This window comes from Panthera onca, chromosome B3, assembly GCF_046562875.1.
Source record: "Panthera onca isolate mPanOnc1 chromosome B3, mPanOnc1 haplotype 2, whole genome shotgun sequence".
In the NCBI taxonomy this organism is placed as follows: Eukaryota; Metazoa; Chordata; class Mammalia; order Carnivora; family Felidae; genus Panthera; species Panthera onca.
This window is the reverse complement of record NC_138344.1, coordinates 39320934-39338662: the sequence shown is the minus strand read 5'-3', so window position 1 is coordinate 39338662 and position 17729 is coordinate 39320934. Positions and strand designations below refer to the sequence as shown.

At 37.5% G+C, this 17729-nt stretch overlaps 1 protein-coding gene across 8 annotated transcripts in view; it reads right to left on the bottom strand.

The window, feature by feature from the left end:
* DENND4A (DENN domain containing 4A) overlaps nucleotides 1–17729 on the bottom strand; it is a 137598-nt gene that overhangs the window by 104124 nt on the left and 15745 nt on the right. For all 8 annotated transcript variants that reach the window (XM_078448741.2, XM_078448743.2, XM_078448746.2 and 5 more), the window contains exon 2: nucleotides 5438–5516. The gene's annotated coding sequence lies outside the window, so the exon portion shown is untranslated. The remainder of the gene's footprint in view (nucleotides 1–5437; nucleotides 5517–17729) is intronic.

Here is a 17729-nt window from a genome sequence, read left to right as displayed (position 1 = left end):
AAAAATACTACATGTATATTAAGACAAAATGCCTTGCGTTGCCAAGAACTACCCACAGTTCCTTGGAAAAAGGATTCCTAGTTACACGCAAAACTTGGATTTTTAGTGTAGTGCATGAGAGCAAACCCCCCCCAAAAATTAGAGGGTACATAGGTAAGTTTCTTTTCTTTTCTTTTCCCCTGGAAGTAAATGTCTTTGAATGCATTTAAATTGGGGGCCACACAAAATAAGGAGTTGATCCAACAGCTCTGTAAATAATCAGTAATAGAAAAACCCTGACATAACTTTACTCAAGTTGGAATAATGATAATACTATGTCATTAACCAGTCATTGTTTTTTAATTCTTCTTTGTTCAACATGATATAGATAGCTTAAGGAGTTAGCTTATTAAATGTTTACAGCCATCTTAAAATTTCAGATACCTGCTCAGCTAGTATTTCACTTCAAAGTACATTTATTTTCTTTAAGAATCGCAAACAAGAAGGATGTGCTCTCTATTCCTAAAAGGTTTATGAGAACTAAATTAAGAAATCATTATAAGAAAGCTCTTACCCATTCAGCAACTAATGGAGACTGGTTTATTTTTCTCCCTTTATTATTTTTTAATGCTTATTTATTTTTGAGATAGAAAGACAGAGTGCAAGTGGGGGAGGGACAGAGAGAACGAGACACAGAATCTGAAGCAGGCTCCAGGCTCCGAGCCGTCAGCACAGGGCTCAAACTCACGGAGCTCGAAGTCAGACGCTTAACCAACTGAGCCACCCAGATGCCCCTGTTCTTCTTCTCACTTTAAATATCTGCCCAATCAATTCAGAGTCTTTTGTATTTCTTCTATCACTCCAGTAGGTCAAAGTAGTTAAGCATCTGCTACCTAGGCTAACTTTAAGGACAAGAAAAGAGTGGAAATCAGAGGTAACATTTTTAAGATATATGAAAAACAAAGTTGAGCATAGAAGTTTTGCAAAATTATAAACTATTACTCAAATGGTAAAAGGAACAAAAGTCTCTTAGGGAATGATAAAAAGTCACACGCTCAAAACTTACATATGAAAATGGGCGATAACACAATGGACCAGTTCAACTACCCCTCACTCCAGTTCACTTGAATAAACAAGCTAGAAAAAACTTTCTTTTTTTACAAAGTAATTCCACAGTTAAGAATGTAATCTAGCTCATCCTTTCTTACATTACCAAAACCAGAGACCCTCATTTCCATCCTTTTTAAACTTCATCTCTCATTGTTCTTCCAACCAACTTATCTACTGTCTGACAAATTTAGTTTTGCTCTCTTCCTCTTTCACAAAACACTATTTCCTCTTTCTGGCTGATACATATTCATCATATTTGTTTTTAAACTTAAGTTTATTTGGATTTTCATTTAAACTTTATGAATTGTACAAAATAACCAAAAGGAAAAGAAATTCAACAATTCCATTCACAACAATAAATCTGGTTTATATTTGTTTCCTAGTTTTCTCTGAGAACAGAAAACTTCCTCTTTTTTGAATGTTTAATTATTTTTGAGAAAGAGAACATGTGTGTGCAAGCAGAGGAGGGGCAGGGAGCGAGGGAGACAGAGGATCTGAAATGAGTTCTGCACTGACACAGTAAGCCTGAAGCGGGGCTCAAACTCACAAACCATGAGATCATGACCTGAGCCGAAGTCAGATGGTCAATCAACTGAGCCACCCAGGTGCCCTCAAAAAACATCCTTCTCATCCTCATGCACAATTACAATATAGGATATCAATATTTATACGGTTATTTAATAAGTATTTTTCTAAACTGCTATAACCTTCATAATTATACTAAGGGGCTATACAATATTCCATCAAATAGAACTATACACTATAACTACTACCACATTTTTACATTCCTGGCTAGTACCTAAAGTATGATAGGCAGGTGCTTAAAAAAAATATTTGTGCAAACTGATGCAGTCATTCTGGAAAACAGTATGAAGGTTCCTAAAAAAATTAAAAACAGAACTACCCTATGACCCAGCAATTGCACTACTAGGTATTTATCCAAAGGATACAGAAATGCTGATTCGAAGGGGCACATGCACCCCAATGTTTATAGTTGCACTATCAACAATAGCCAAATTATGGAAAGAGCCCAAATGTCCACTGACTGATGAATGGATAAAGAAGATGTGGTATAGGGGTGCCTGGGTGGCTCAGTCGGTTGAGTGACCGACTTTGGCTCAGATCATGATCTCACAGTTTGTGAGTTCGAGCCTCGCGTCGGGCTCTGTGCTGACAGCTCAGAGCCTGAAGCCTGCTTCGGATTCTGTGTCTCCCTCTCTCTCTGTCCCTCCCCCACTCATGCTCTGTCTCTCTCTGTCTCAGAAATAAATAAAATAAATTAAAAAAAAAAGATTTTCTCTCTCTCCCTCTGCTCCTCTCCCCGGCTTGCACACTCATACACACTCTCTAAAATAAAAACAATATAAAAAACTAAAAACTAAAAAAATAAATCCCTGAAGCATATTATACTAAATGTAAGGTCTTTTTTCTATAATTCATACTTAATTTTCTGAACCTCGATACCTTAAATACTGTCTGTAGTTGTTGAATGTAGAGCAGACATAGATAACATAGATGATTTGAATCTAGTAACGAATAACCATAACCATCAGGGCCTTAGGCAAAATTAGAAGTTTACGAGTAAGTGATTCATTAATTCATTCAACGATATTTTCATAAATACTTATTCAGATCTGACACTATTCTAGAAGCTGGTGATAGACAATACTGATGAAAGCAATAGCCTCTGCCTTTAAGGAGTTTCCTGTCTAATTCTACTTTTCCACATCTCTTTCTATACTTTTTCTTTCCTTCTTTCTATATTTTTATTCCACCTCTCATTGTCTTTTCTCCTATCACCCTTCCAGATTTCAAGCGCTGGCCTTCAACCTGCCCAAAGTTCTGTACAATCTTCCCCCCAAAAGCCCCATGCATAGACGTGACCCTTACTTCACTGTCCCTTTCCCCCATCTCCTTGAAAACTGGCACTCCTTCAGTATCAGCATTCTATGGAGATTCTGAAAGGAAAGAAACCTTATTTGTATATTTAACAATAGGGTGAGTTTCTTTCTTTCTTTCTTTTTTTTAAATTTTTTTGAGAGCAAGCACGTACGAGAGGGGGAAAGGGACAGAGGGAGAGAGAGAATCCATACTCAGCGTGGAGCCCAATGTTAAGTCTCGATTCCATGACCCTGAGATCATGACCTAAGCTGAAATCAAGAGTCATCTGAGTGCAACTGAGCCACCCAGGCATCCCAAACATGAATTTTTAAAAATAAGCTTTTTAGGGGCACCTGGGTGGCCTAGCCAGTTGAGTGTCTAACTTTGACCCAGGTCATGATCTCATGGTTTGTGAGATCACACCGCATTTGTGAGTTCGAGCTCCGCATCGGGCTCGCTGCTATCAGTGCAAAGACTGCTTCGGATCCTCAATCTCCCTCTCTCTTTGCCCCTTCCCCGCTCATGCTCTCTTATCAGAAATAAACATTAAAAAAAAAAAAAAAAAAAAAAAAAAAACCTTTCATAAAATAAAAAAGAAATAAGCATTTTAACCCAAGTCAATGGACTATGCAAGGTAAATTCCTTGAGCAAGGGGGGCTTACTTATTTCCTAATTTGGAGCCACCTTCTCTCTCAATATCTATTCCCAAGCAAAAACCAACACACACACACAAATCAAAACAAAACTAGGTAATTTGAGAGCTCCCTTTTGGACGATCATTAACCTTAGATTTATTGTAACAACAACAAAAAACTTAAGCTGGGAATAGACATTTATTAAGGGGATATTATTAAGGGGAAAGGATCTTATTACTCATCCTAGACTAATCCCTCATTTTAGAGTCAAAGAAACTAAATACCTAGCTAGTTAGAGGCAGACAAGGCAAGAATTCAAGTTCTTTAATACAGTATTCTTTACTTGAGGATGATGCCTCCAATAATGGTCAGTAATAGTGACCCAGGGCACATCATAAGACATCTTACAATAAGGTGTTTTGTTTTTGTTTTTAATTTTTTTAATGTTTATTTTTATTTTTGAGAGACAGAGCATAAGCAGGGAGGGGCAGAGAGAGAGCGAGACACAGAATCCGAAGCAGGTTCCAGGCTTTGAGCTGTTGGCACAGAGCCTGATGCGGGGCTTGAACTCACAAACATTGAGATCATGACCTGAGCCGAAGTCGGACGCTTAACTGACTGAGCCACTCAGGCTCCCCCTAAGGTATTTTGTATCACTTGTTATTCGTCATCATTATGTGGTGAATATATGCCAAATTCTGGGTTTCTTTTAAATATATAATTTATTGTCAAATTGGTTTCCATACAACACCTAGTGCTCACCCCAACAGGTGCCCTCCTGAATGCCCATCGCCCACTTTCCTCTCACCCCCCCCCCCCATCAACCCTCAGTTTGTTCTCAGTATTTAAGAGTCTCTTATGGTTTGCCTCCTTCCCTCTCTGTAACTTTTTTTCCCCCCTTTACCTCCCCCATGGTCTTCTGTTAAGTTTCTCAGGATCCACATATGAGTGAAAACATATGGTATCTGTCTTTCTCTACCGACTTATTTTACTTAGCATAATACTCTCCAGTTCCATCTACGTTGCCACAAATGGCCAGATTTCATTCTTTCTCATTGCCACGTAGTATTCCATTGTTTATATAAACCACATCCTCGTTATCCATTCGTCAGTTGATGGACATTTAGGCTCTTTCCATAATTTGGCTATTGTTGAAAGTGCTACTATAAACATTGGGGTACAAGTGCCCCTGTGCATCAGCACTCCTGTATCCTTTGGGTAAATTCCTAGCAGTGCTATTGTTGGGTCATACGATAGATCTATTTTTAATTTTTTGAGGAACCTCCACGCTGTTTTCCAGAGCGGCTGCACCAGTTTGCATTCTCACCAATAGGGAGAGAGGGTTCCCATTTCTCCACATCCTCTCCAGCATCTATAGTCTCCTGATTTGTTCATTTTAGCCACTCTGACCAGTGTGAGGTGGTATCTCAGTGTGGTTTTGATTTGTATTTCCCTGATGAGGAGTGACGTTGAGCATCTTTTCATGTGCCTGTTGGCCATCTGGATGTCTTCTTTGGAAAAGTGTCTATTCATGTCTTCTGCCCATTTCTTCACTGGATTATTTGTTTTTCGGGTGTGGAGTTCGGTGAGTTCTTTATAGATTTTGGATACTAGCCCTTTATCCAATATGTCATTTGCAAATATCTTTTCCCATTCTGTCAGTTGCCTTTTAGTTTTGTTGAATGTTTCCTTTGCATTATTGAAGTCTTTTATCTTGATGAGGTCCCAGACCAAATTCTGTTAAGTGACTGGTAAATTAACTATACAGTGTTCAACACAGAAAACAGCTAATAGAAACAAATCAAATGGGAAAAAAAAAAAAAACTACTTACACATTACTGAAGGTCTTTCTCTGAAAATGATGCCAAATCTCAATTTGTGAATTCTGCAAGCCTCAGAATTTGAGAAAGACTGTATTGAAAAGAATAAAAATTGAAGTTAAATTAATCCCATTGAAATATTTCCTCCTAAGATGCCCATAGATACTTAAAGTTCTGTTAATAATGATAATTTTCAAAGAAAACTATTGCATATATTATTTGCATATGCTTAAGACCCAATAAGTAATTTTCAAACACCAGCTCTTCCACAAACACCTTTCAGTCAAGAATAGCAACACACTTAAAAACCAAAAAAATCAGATAATGACAGACAGAAAATAAAAGAATAAATAATGACACAAAAGAGTAAATGTGTACAGGAGCAAGGAGTATAAGAAAGAAAAAAAATGCCTATTTCTGGGGCATAATGTATAGTATCTCACTCCTACAATAAAATATACATATTTAAGACAATTCATAGACTCAAGTAATTTCCATTAGCAAATTTCAAAGAAGTCAATACTTGAAAGTATTTCCCCTTTATTACAGATTTTTTTTTTTTTTTTTTGGAGAGAGAGAGAGTGTGCAGGAGGGGCAGCAAGAGGGAGAGAGAGAAAATCCCAAGTAGGCTCTGCACTGGCAGAGTAGATGCAGGGCTCAAACTCACAAGCTGAGCTGAGATCAAGAGTCGGATGCTTAACCAACTGAGCCAGCCAGGTGCACCTGTTTTCTTAATTTCTATGATAGTTCATTATTAGTGTATGGAAACACAATAGATTTGTTATATTAACTTTATATCTTGCAACTTTACTGAATTCATACTCAGCGTGATATGTCAATGTACTTCCTGCAACTATATATGTTAAATTATCTTTCAGCACAGACGCCTATAAATTGCTATTATTTTTAGTGAAACCTTTTATTTTCAGATAATTATAGATTCACATTCAGTTGAAAGAAATAATAAAGATCTGACATATCTTTCATTCAGTTTCTCCCAATGACAATATCTTACAAAACTATAGTACAATATCACAGCTGGGATACTGCATTGATGAATTCACCTATCTTATTCTGATTTACTCAGTTTTACTTGTATTCTTGTGGGTTTATGTGCGTATACATGGTTCTATGTAGTTTTATCACATCCGCAGCTTCATGTATTATCATGCACGGTTAAGACAGAACAGTTCTATCACGAGGATTCCTAGTGTTGACCTTTCATAAGTATGCCCACCTTCCTCCCACTCCCCTCAACCACCATCCTTAACCCCTGTGGAGTCGTATATTTTTTACTGGAGAGCACATATATAGTCTATGAAAGGAAAAGATAATGTCTCCAAAAGCAATACCCCCTTACCAAGTAGGTGCAGAAACAAACCAAAGAAAACATGTAAGTATATACGGTGTGAAAGAGACTTGTTGGTCACATTTACTTAGCCATCTGGAACATTATATTTGAACATAATTATACAAACATAAATGCACAGACATATGAACACACACAAAAATATAAGAAAGACAGAGTGATCTCTACTAACATACAATGAAGACCAATCTTCTTAGTTCTAAGATAAATTTTCCTATTACGGATAAATTCTAGACTAGAATTGAGTGGACAATATAAAACAGTGCTACAGGACAACTACAACGGGGATTGCTAGGTGTATAAGAACATAAAAAGGAGACTTTTATTGTGTTCAGGTGCAACCCTGCCCTTCACCCAGATATTAGTTGGAACTAAGTAGCTGGTATTCCCTTGGGAATGTGGATCTGGTCTGGAGAGAACAGGAAGAGACTAGAAATTATTAAGTGTTAATGTACAGATACCTCTTGTCTCTCCAGACAGACTATAAACAATTCAAAGGCAGGAACCTTGTCTTTTATTTCCTTTGATTCTCTCATATAAATTAAAGTAGTTATAAACACATGATAGGTGTGTAAATATTTATTAAATGAATGAGGTCAGCACAGTAGAAAAAAATGGGAAAGTTAAGACACCACAGAATCATAGGATTTTATAGCCAGGAAAGGTCCTTAGAGATTTAGGTGCAATTCTTCTTTCTGTAACTGAATTGAGACATAAACGTTAAATCACTTGTCCAAGACTAAATACATTAATTTATGACTCAATTCTCATGACTTTTAATTTGGAGTTCTACTACATCATGCTTCAAGAATGGTAGAGAAGAAAGTAATTCCCTGGGGAGATCTAAGTGTTAACTAGTGAACATGGGCTTTGATGGACAAAAAAAAATTAATAGGTAAGTGGGAGAAGTTAAGCTGGTTGACGAATATATGGCAAACAGCAGGTAAGAAAAGGAACAGTGACCAAAAACATGAGAAAAGGAAGAAAGGTGAACAATGAGATACAGCAAGAAAATAAAAAAGATGAGGAGGGAAAGGTATAAAAAGTATAACAGTTAAAAAGTACAGAAATGGGAAGGAGAAAAGTAGGAAATGGTTAAAAGGGATGAAGTGGGAGCCTGGCTGGCTCAGTCCACGGAGCATGAGACTCTTGATCTCAGGGTTGTGACTTCAAACCCTACACTGGGTGTAGAGATTACTTAAAGATAAAATCTTGGGGCGCCTGGGTGGCTCATAGCGGCCGACTTCGGCTCAAGTCATGATCTCACGATCCGTGGGTTCGAGCCCTGCGTCGGGCTGTGCTGAAAGCTCAGAGCCTGGAGCCTGTTTTGGATTCTGTGTCTCCCTCTCTCTGACCCTTCCCCATTCATGCTCTGTCTCTCTCTGTCTCAAAAATAAATAAATGTTAAAAAAAAAAAAATTAAAAAAAAAAAAAGATAAAATCTTAAAAAAATAAATAAATAAAGGGATGAGGAAATGTTATCTGGAGAATTTGTAATGTTATTTGCATTCTTTTAACATAGAGAAATTATGAAATTTACCACTCCTAGAGTGAAATTAGATTCCATATAAACTAATGGTGACAACAAATACCAACTCCCAATCCTGTACTGAAAATCTGCTCATATTCACCACTGTGTATGAAATGCAAATATATGGTACACACCAGTCTAGAGTGAAAGGGAAGTCTGGTTTTAAATTTTGTCTCTTGCACCATCTTTTTTTTTACTTAATTTCCCATATGCATACCACTCCCACATCTCAAAGTTCTTGCTTCCTCTTTAAATTATCATAAGTGTTTTTTAAGCTAGTGTCTGAAGTGAACTGTTGCCTCCATTGGAATATTCCCAAAAGTTTCTCTCAAAAAATACAGTATCTGGTTTTCCTTGTCTATTTTCAGAGCCATACACAAGCTATTTGAAACAGTACTCACTGGCATGATTAAAAATACATTTATATAAAACAAGCAATCTAAAATTCAGCTATATAAATATATAATAAAACTGAAATCAATTGAATAAAATATCACTTTTCTTTTAAATTTTAATGTTTATTTTTCAGAGATAGAGAGCACTAGTGGGGGAGGGGCAAAGAGAGAGAGACACACAGAATTCGAAGCAGGCTCCAGGCTCTGAGCTGTGTGCACAGAGCCCTACGTGAGGCTTGAACTCCTGAACTGTGAGATCATGACCTGAGTGAAAGTCGAATGCTTAACCAACTGAACCACCCAGGTGTCCCCAAAATAATCACTTTTCTTAAAAAGTAGACATGTAAGATTTACAGTTTTGTCATCTGATTAATGTTGAGCATTTCGACTTATTTCATCTTACCACCTATTTAAATATACTTTAAGGGTACCTGGGTGGCTCAATTGGTTAAGTGTCCGACTTCGGCTCAGGTCATGATCTCATGGTTCATGATTTTGAGCCCTGAGTTCATCAGGCTCTCTGCTGTCAGCACGGAGCACACTTTGGACCCGCTGTTCCCCTTCTCTCTGCAATTTCCCCTGCTCATTCTCTCAATCTCTCTCTCTCAATAAATAAATATACTTCAAAAAAATAATAATAAATATACTTTAAACGCCTTTTTAAAAATCCTTTTTTACTTTCCCTCACAAACTATAATAATACATTTATTTGTTAATAACACCTAAAGAGGACTTCTGAGAATTAATACTTGAAAACAACTTTGAGAATTCTGTTATTCTTCTAATTAATAATGATTAATATGATTTGTTAAATTGTAGGACTTACTAGATGATCAATGACTATAACAAACAATTCATACATGAAGAAACCCAAATACTAAAACACATGGAAGAACTGTTAGCCTTGCAAATAATTAAAGAAATTAAACTTTGAGGTATTACATCATATCCAGTAAATTAACAAATATGAATAAAAAACATTAAATCCAGTGATGATAGTACTGAGAGGGAAATAAACACACTTAAAAATTATTGATGGCACTGAATTAGAATAATTTTTCTGAAAAGTAATCCAGCAAGAACTTAAAACTAATTATACTCTTATCAACTAATTCAATTTTGGTGAAATCATCTCAAGAAAATATTTTAATTTTTTTTAACGTTTATTTATTTTTAAGAGAGAGAGAGACAGAATCTGAAGCAGGCTCCAGGCTCTGAGCTGTCAGCACAGAGCCCAACACGGGGCTCGAACTCACAAACCGCAAGATCATTACCAGAACTGGGGTTGGACGCTTAACCAACTGAGCCACACAGACACCCCTCAAGAAAATATTAAAAAAAAAAAAAAATCAATCTGTTGGCTTGGATTTACAACTGTATGTCTTTAAAGACTCAGAATTTAAAAGGACCTTAAAAATCTTTTGATTCAACCTCATCATTTTGTTGGAGGAAATTAAAGTATAGAAAGGACTTGCCCAAAATAGCACTGCTCCATCAGTAGCAGAGCAGGACCTGAAACTCCTTATCCTAGATCTCTTGATACTGTAGTTGACCCTTGAACAATGCAGGGATTAGGGGTATCAGTGCCCCATGCAGCTGAAAATCTGCATGTAACTTTTGAGTCCCCAAAACTTAACTACTAATAGCCTACTGTTGACCAGAAGCCTTACCAATAACATAAAGTCAATTAACACATATTTTGTATGTTATATGTGTTATATACTGTATTCTTAAGATAAGCTAGGGAAAAGAAAATGTTCCTAAGAAAATCATAAGGGAAAATACATTTACAGTGCTGTACTTTAAAAATCTACAATAAATAGACCTGCACAGTTCAAACTGGTGTTCAAGGGTCAACTGCATACATATGCCATGTAGACTATTCCAGAGAAGCCGGAAAAAATGACCCAGAATTGACAAGGGTAAGCAGATCAACTTAGTGAGGCTATATGACACATTGTTCTTTCTAAACATCCTGATGGCCAGAACCAGTCCTAGACAAAGGGTATCTTCTATCCTTTAAAATCCCTTAACAAATTTTCAGTAATCAAACCAACCTCCACGATTTTCCCCTTCTTCTTATTCCCATGAAAATGTATTAGTCCCACTGACTGCTCCCCACTTTTAAATTTATATCACCAACCATGACTTGCCATTGAGACCCAAAATGCCTACTTGATAACTCTACCTGTATATCTAATAGCCAAAACTAAACTATTTCTTTGGTAAAGCTCCATCATTAGACCCAAACACACTTCTCTCACATATGCACACACTTAAACTGTATAAATTCACCAGGAAGGGGATCAATTTGAACATGGAATGTTGCCTATACATATTATCAGTCATAGGAGCTGATATTCTGAAGGTAGTATGAACTCCAGGAAAGAAAAAATAAACACTGCAGGAGTACAAGGGGGGAGGGGGGAGGGGGGAGGGGAAAGGCCAAAACCAGAACAACCTATCCCAGAGGAAACAGAATTTATGGTCCAGACCAAACACATTTCTTAGATAAGCATAACAAACATATTCAGGAAACTAAAGTAGGATATTAGGAAAATAATAATGAATAATGAAGAACCAACTATAGATACTGTGTGTTAAAAATATAATAACTGAAATTATTATATACAAGTTAAATAACAAAATGGATACAGTCAAAAATAAAATCAGTAAGTAGATGATCAAAATGAGGCATTAGGAAGGCGTAATAAATGGAAAAAATATATTATAAAAGTTTTAAAATATGGAGGCTTAAGAGAATGAGAAGACAACCCACAGACGGGGAGAAGTATTTGCAAAAGATATATCTGATATAGGACTGTTATCCAAAATATATAAAGAATCCCCGAAACTCAACAATAAGAAAACGAACCACCTGATTAAAAAATGAGCAAAAGACCTGAATAGACACCTTACCAAAGAAGATATACAGAAGACAAGTAAGCATATGAAAAGACATTCCACATCATATGTCTTAGAAACTCAAAGAAAATAACAATGAGATATCACCACACCCCTATTAGAATAGCCAAAATCCAGGACACTGACAACACCTAATGATGGCAAAGATGTGGGGAAACAGGAACTCTCATTCACTGCTGGTGGGAATGCAAGATGGTACATACAGTCACTTTGGAAGACAGTTTGGCCGTTTCTTACAAAACTAGGGATAATTTTACCATATGATCCAACAATCACACTTTTAGGCATTTACTCATATGAGCTGAAAACATGTTCACACCAGCTTTATGTGAGTACAAGGGAGGGGGACAACTTGGAAGAACTAAGATATCTGTCAGTAGGTGAACAGGTAAACTGTGGTGCAACCAAACAATGGAATATTACTTCTAAAAAGAAATGAGCTATCAAGCCACTGAAAGGACACAGAAGAACTTTACATGCATATTACTAAGTGAAAAAAAAAATCAATCTGAAAAGGCTACATACCATATGATTCCAACTATAGGACATTCTGGAAAAGGCAAAATTTGGAAATAGTAAAAAATCGGGGCTTGCCAAGTGGTTAGAGAGGTGGGGTTAATAGGGTAAGCACAGAGGATTTTTAGGGAAGTAAAACTATTCTATATCTGTCACTACATATATGTGTCATTATATGTTTGTCAAAATCCACAGAATGTACAACACAAAGAGTGAAGCCTAACATAAATTTTGGACTTTGGGTGATAATGATATGTCAGTATAGGTTCAGAGATTGTAGTCCCACTCTGGTGTGGGATGTTGATTGTGGGGGAGGCTGTGTCTGTGTTGGGGGAAGGAGTATATGGGAACTTTGTACTTTCTGCTCAAATTTGCTGTTAATTTAAAACTGCTCTAAAAATTAACATGTAATTGAAAAGAAAAAAATTAAAGAATTAGTTTTGAACCCCTCCCTTACGAAACGTGGAGGCTAGAAAAATTAGAGGCAACATCGAAATAACAGGTCTTTCAGAAGGTGAGAAAAAAAAAAAATGGAGGTGAGGAAGTACTTAAAATAATGACCAATAATCAATAAGCCTTAAAAAACTGACAGACAAGAATGAATACAAATATGAATCCAAGGGTAACCGCCAGAAGAATAAAAATAGAATACATAACTTTTAAACTGCCACCAAAAATTTTATTTTTCTTTAGAAAATAGTAACAGAGAAAGAAGAAAGGAAAAGAAACTAGGGTAAACAGAAAATACAAAATAAAATGGCGGGAATAAATCCTAACATAATAGTAAAAGACAAAAAAATTGAGCATACTAAAGAAACTCGTAGAAAGCCCTCTTGCAGGTAACATGCCAGGGTTCTTACTGATCCTTGAACAAATCAGGCATGTTCCAGTCTCAGGAGCTTTTCTACCTGCTCTCTGTGTCTGGACTAGCCTTCCCTGATGCCAGCCCAGCCAGCCCATCCTCAGGCTGGGCCACCCTCTCAGTGAGGCTTTCCATGACCACCCTATTTGAAATTTCAACCTCCCACATCCAACACCTCATATTCTCTTCCCCTGTTCTGATTTTCTCACCTTATTACTTTTCACTATCAAACATGTACATATACTCACTCATTTTATTATCTCATTGTCACTCCACAAGCCTGTAAATTCAATGAAGGTAGGAAGTTTTTGGTTTTAGGAATTTTTTGGTTTTAGTCACTGCTCTATAACTCGTATCTAGAACAGTGCCTGAAGAATAGTGTGTGGCCAATATTTGTTGAAGCAATGAATAAACAAATTGAGTTGCCCATAAGTAAAGGAATAATTTTAAAATGTGGCAGATACCATGATTTGAATGCCATGTAGAAGTTAGGAGCAATTAAATAGATGTACACAGCCACACAAATAAATTTTTTTAATTTACTGAAGATAAGAGGAAACAGCAAGGAATATATACCAAAATATCATTTATATAAATTAAAAACATATATTCAAAACAGCACTGTAGTTTTCAAAACTAAATTCAGGATGATATGCTAAATATATTACAGTGGATATCTACAGGGGAAGGGAATTCGAGTATGAAGGTGGAGCATATAAGAAGATAAAATGAAAGCAGGGCCCCTGCGTAAGCACAGGCCAATGATGAAAGCGTACCATGAAATGAGAAATAATGATTAAATGAAGTCTCTATACCTGAGGCGCTCTCACCCTGCTTCCCTCAAAGAGAGAGACTTAACCACTGGTTTTAACAAAACTCAAATCACTGTGACCTTGAGAAGACTCATTTCAGTTCTGTGTAAGATGGAAAGCCCAACTGGAATGAGCTGAGGAGAAAAGAGGAGATGAGAAAGTACACATAACCTTTCGTAGGCATTTTGATGTGAAGGGAAGTTGGGAAGCAGAGTGATAATTGGCAGAAGACATGGAATCAGCAGATCTGTTTTTAAAAAGATGAATGAGGGGCGCCTGGGTGGCTCAGTCGGTTGAGCGTCCGACTTCGGCTCAGGTCACGATCTCGCGGTCCGCGAGTTCGAGCCCCGCGTCAGGCTCTGGGCTGACAGCTCAGAGCCTGGAGCCTGCTTCTGATTCTGTGTCTCCCTCTCTCTCTGCCCCTCCCCCGTTCATGCTCTGTCTCTCTCTGTCTCAAAAATAAATAAACGTTAAAAAAAAAAATTTAAAAAGATGTATGAAATTAAGGGGGGTTATGCCAACAGCAATTGTCCAGAGGGAGACAAAATGAAGACGAAGGAGAAAAAGAGGATGAGTATAAAAGCAAAAGCCTTGAGAAAGTGTGAGAAGATTGAATGTAAAGACAAAGTCTGATTATAGAGGCAAGGGCTTACCTCACTGTAAAAACAAGCTTATGTGTTTAACAATACTTTTTCTGAATATTCAGGCTTTGGTGAAGTAGCGTCTTAACATTTTTAAAGTCGTGACCCCTCTGAGAATCTGAGTAGTGTTAAGGATCTTCTCTCCCTTAAAATACACTGACATATTCAGATAAAACTTCATGACTTTAGGAGGATCACAGAGCCATGTTTCCCAAAGTAGTCCATACCCATGTCTGGTTTTTGTTCTTCGCTCTTCAAATATAACATACATATAGAAAGGGCACAACTCCATGAATTTTCACAGAGTGAACGTACCACGTGTAATAAAGATCTCCCAGGTGAAGAAATGGAACATTACCAGTAACAGGAAGCCCTCCGTCCTCCTCCAATCTTCCCAAAAAAGAACCACTACCCCACTTTTTTTTTTTTTTTTTTTTCCAACGTTTTTTATTTATTTTTGGGACAGAGAGAGACAGACAGAGCATGAACGGGGGAGGGGCAGAAAGAGGGAGACACAGAATCGGAAACAGGCTCCAGGCTCTGAGCCATCAGCCCAGAGCCCGACGCGGGGCTCGAACTCACGGACCGCGAGATCGTGACCTGGCTGAAGTCGGACGCTTAACCGACTGCGCCACCCAGGCGCCCCACTACCCCACTTTTAAGGCTAGATGAGTCTTGTCTGTTTCTGAACTTTATACAAACCAAACACAGAAGGATTCACACAGAATATATTCTTTTGGTCTAGCTTTTCTCATTCTACAGTATGTGTTTGAGATGCTCATACTCATATGCGTAGCAGTAGCTTGTTCGTTTTCATTTCTGTATAGTTTTTCATTTTGAGACTATAACACAGTTTTACTTATCCATTCTATTGTTAACAGACACTTGGCTTTGTTTCCAATGTTAGGCCATTATAAATAATTACAAAATCATGTATAAATTATTCTATATGTCTTTGATGTGCAAGTGTATGCATTAAAAAATACTTATGAATAAAACTGCTAGAATACAGTCTATGGTTATATTCAACTTTGGTACATAATGCCAAAATGTGTCCCAAGTAAGACCTTATATTGGATGGCTTAGAAATAAAAACTTTTTTCCACCAGCACAAATATTCCTCCGAGCTAAAATATTAGTTTGGGGGCGCCTGGGTGGCTCAGTCGGTTGAGCGTCTGACTTTGGCTCAGGTCATGATCTCACAGTTCGTGAGTTGAAGCCCCGCGTCGGGCTCTGTGCTGACAGCTCGGAGCCTGGAGCTTGCTTCGGATTCTGTGTCTCCTCCTCTCTCTGCCCCTTCCCCACTCATGCTCTGTCTCTGTCTGTCTGTCAAAAATGAATAAACGTTAAAAAAAATTTTTTTTTAAATATTAGTTTGGTGTTGTGTTTGCCTTAATTCATTGCTGAAGAAAACTATACAAAGACTATAAAAACAGGAGTTAAGTGCTCTGGAATCAGTTTGACAAGCTCAAATCCAGGCTCTATCCAGTGTCAGATGATGAGATAAGCAAGTAATTATGTGCTTTGGGTATTACAAAAAAGGGGAACCAAAAAATGTTTTAAATTTAATTCAAATAATTTTATTTGAATAATTTAACAATGCAGCATCATTTTAAAAAACACTTTGCTGATTTTGCTTATATTTTCCTTATTTTATGGTTTGGAATTTATTTTCTTGTGAATTACAGAAGTGGTACCATAATCACTTCAATGCTTGATGATGTAAATGTTTAAAGATAAGAAATTATGACTCTGATTCTCTCACATTCATCTAGTAAATATTTATTGAATGTTTACTGAAAAGGACACGTGTCAGTTTTATTTTTGACTGTCCACCATCTGAACTCCCTTTCAATGCTTAAAGAAATCTGCCACTGTGTGTGTCTTGAAAGGAAGTTGGGCCCTAGAATCAACCATGTAAGCCAAAAAGGCCAGAGAGTTGCTTCCCTATTTAGGGACCAGGTACACAGATTGGTCAATTAGATGCTTTCATGCAGAATTTTAATCTAGGCCTATAGCTGCTAAGACAGTTTAAAATTCATTTTTAGGGCAGTAACACACAACACACAGTGGCAGTGTCCAAGCAATGGCATCCCGTGTCCTGCAGGGGAGTCAATGCAGTCTTAAACAGGAAAAGGATAATTCTATGGCATGACTATGATTATGGCCTAGCCTGGAGGGTGGTTGGTTGTTTTCCCATTTGTTCCCAGAGACTGGTTCTCCAGGCTTCCAGTCATTTCTGTAAACTAATTAATATCCTTTCAATAAATAACTTTTCTTCTGCTTCAGCTAACCGGAATTGATTTCTGGTGTCTACAACCAAGAATGGTAACGCTCCATGTGCCATGCCCTGTACTAGGCACTGGGAACACAAAACAAATGATATGGCCCTGCTTTACAGGAGTTGATAGAGAAGGCAAGTAAACAGGCAATTACAATAAATGGTAAGTCTATAACAGGAATAATCACAGAAAGCACAAGAAGGACACACCATTTAGGCTTGAGGAGTCAGAAAAGTAAGGGATGTCATCTAAATCTTGAAATATGACCAGGGTAATAGAGGAGAGATGGAAGGTCATTACAAACAAAAGGAGCAACAAGTAAAAGGCCTATAATCTCCCTGCTCATCACCTCCTTCCAACACAGTAGCAAAAGCATATTTGAAGGACAAAAATGACACAAGGCAGACCAAAGGGCTTGTGGAAGGGGATGAGAAAGTCATAATTTGTGACCTGGGTAACAACAGTCGTGTTATTGAGCCTGCTGTATGAAAATGAACCTCATGCCTGAAACACACCCACACCCACCACCACCGCTACTGCCCCCACCGCAAAGCTGGCCACAAGTACCTTCCTTTTCTCTATCGTTCTCACCTACCTCAGTCACTTCTCAGAACAGTCAACTAGGGAGTGCTGGGGTTTTGGGGGAGGGTTTGGTTGTTTGGTTGTTTCTCGGTGATGGGGGTGGTGTAGGAATCATGAATGAGTGGATAAAGGAATTGAAAACAGAAGTAAAGGTATTAATCAACAGATGAGAGTAGTGAAGCACAGGGCATTCTGCCAACTGCTTACACTAGTTTTGCTTAAAGGTAGGTACAAAAAAGGTAAGAAAAAACTGATGTATGTGTGTGTGTGTGTGTGCGCGCGCACTCTTCTAAAGTTATACAATTTCAGTGTTGACGCAGGTCGCTTTTAGAAATTTACCTTTTAAAATTATATTAGGCTTATACTATTTATATATTATAGGCTTACAT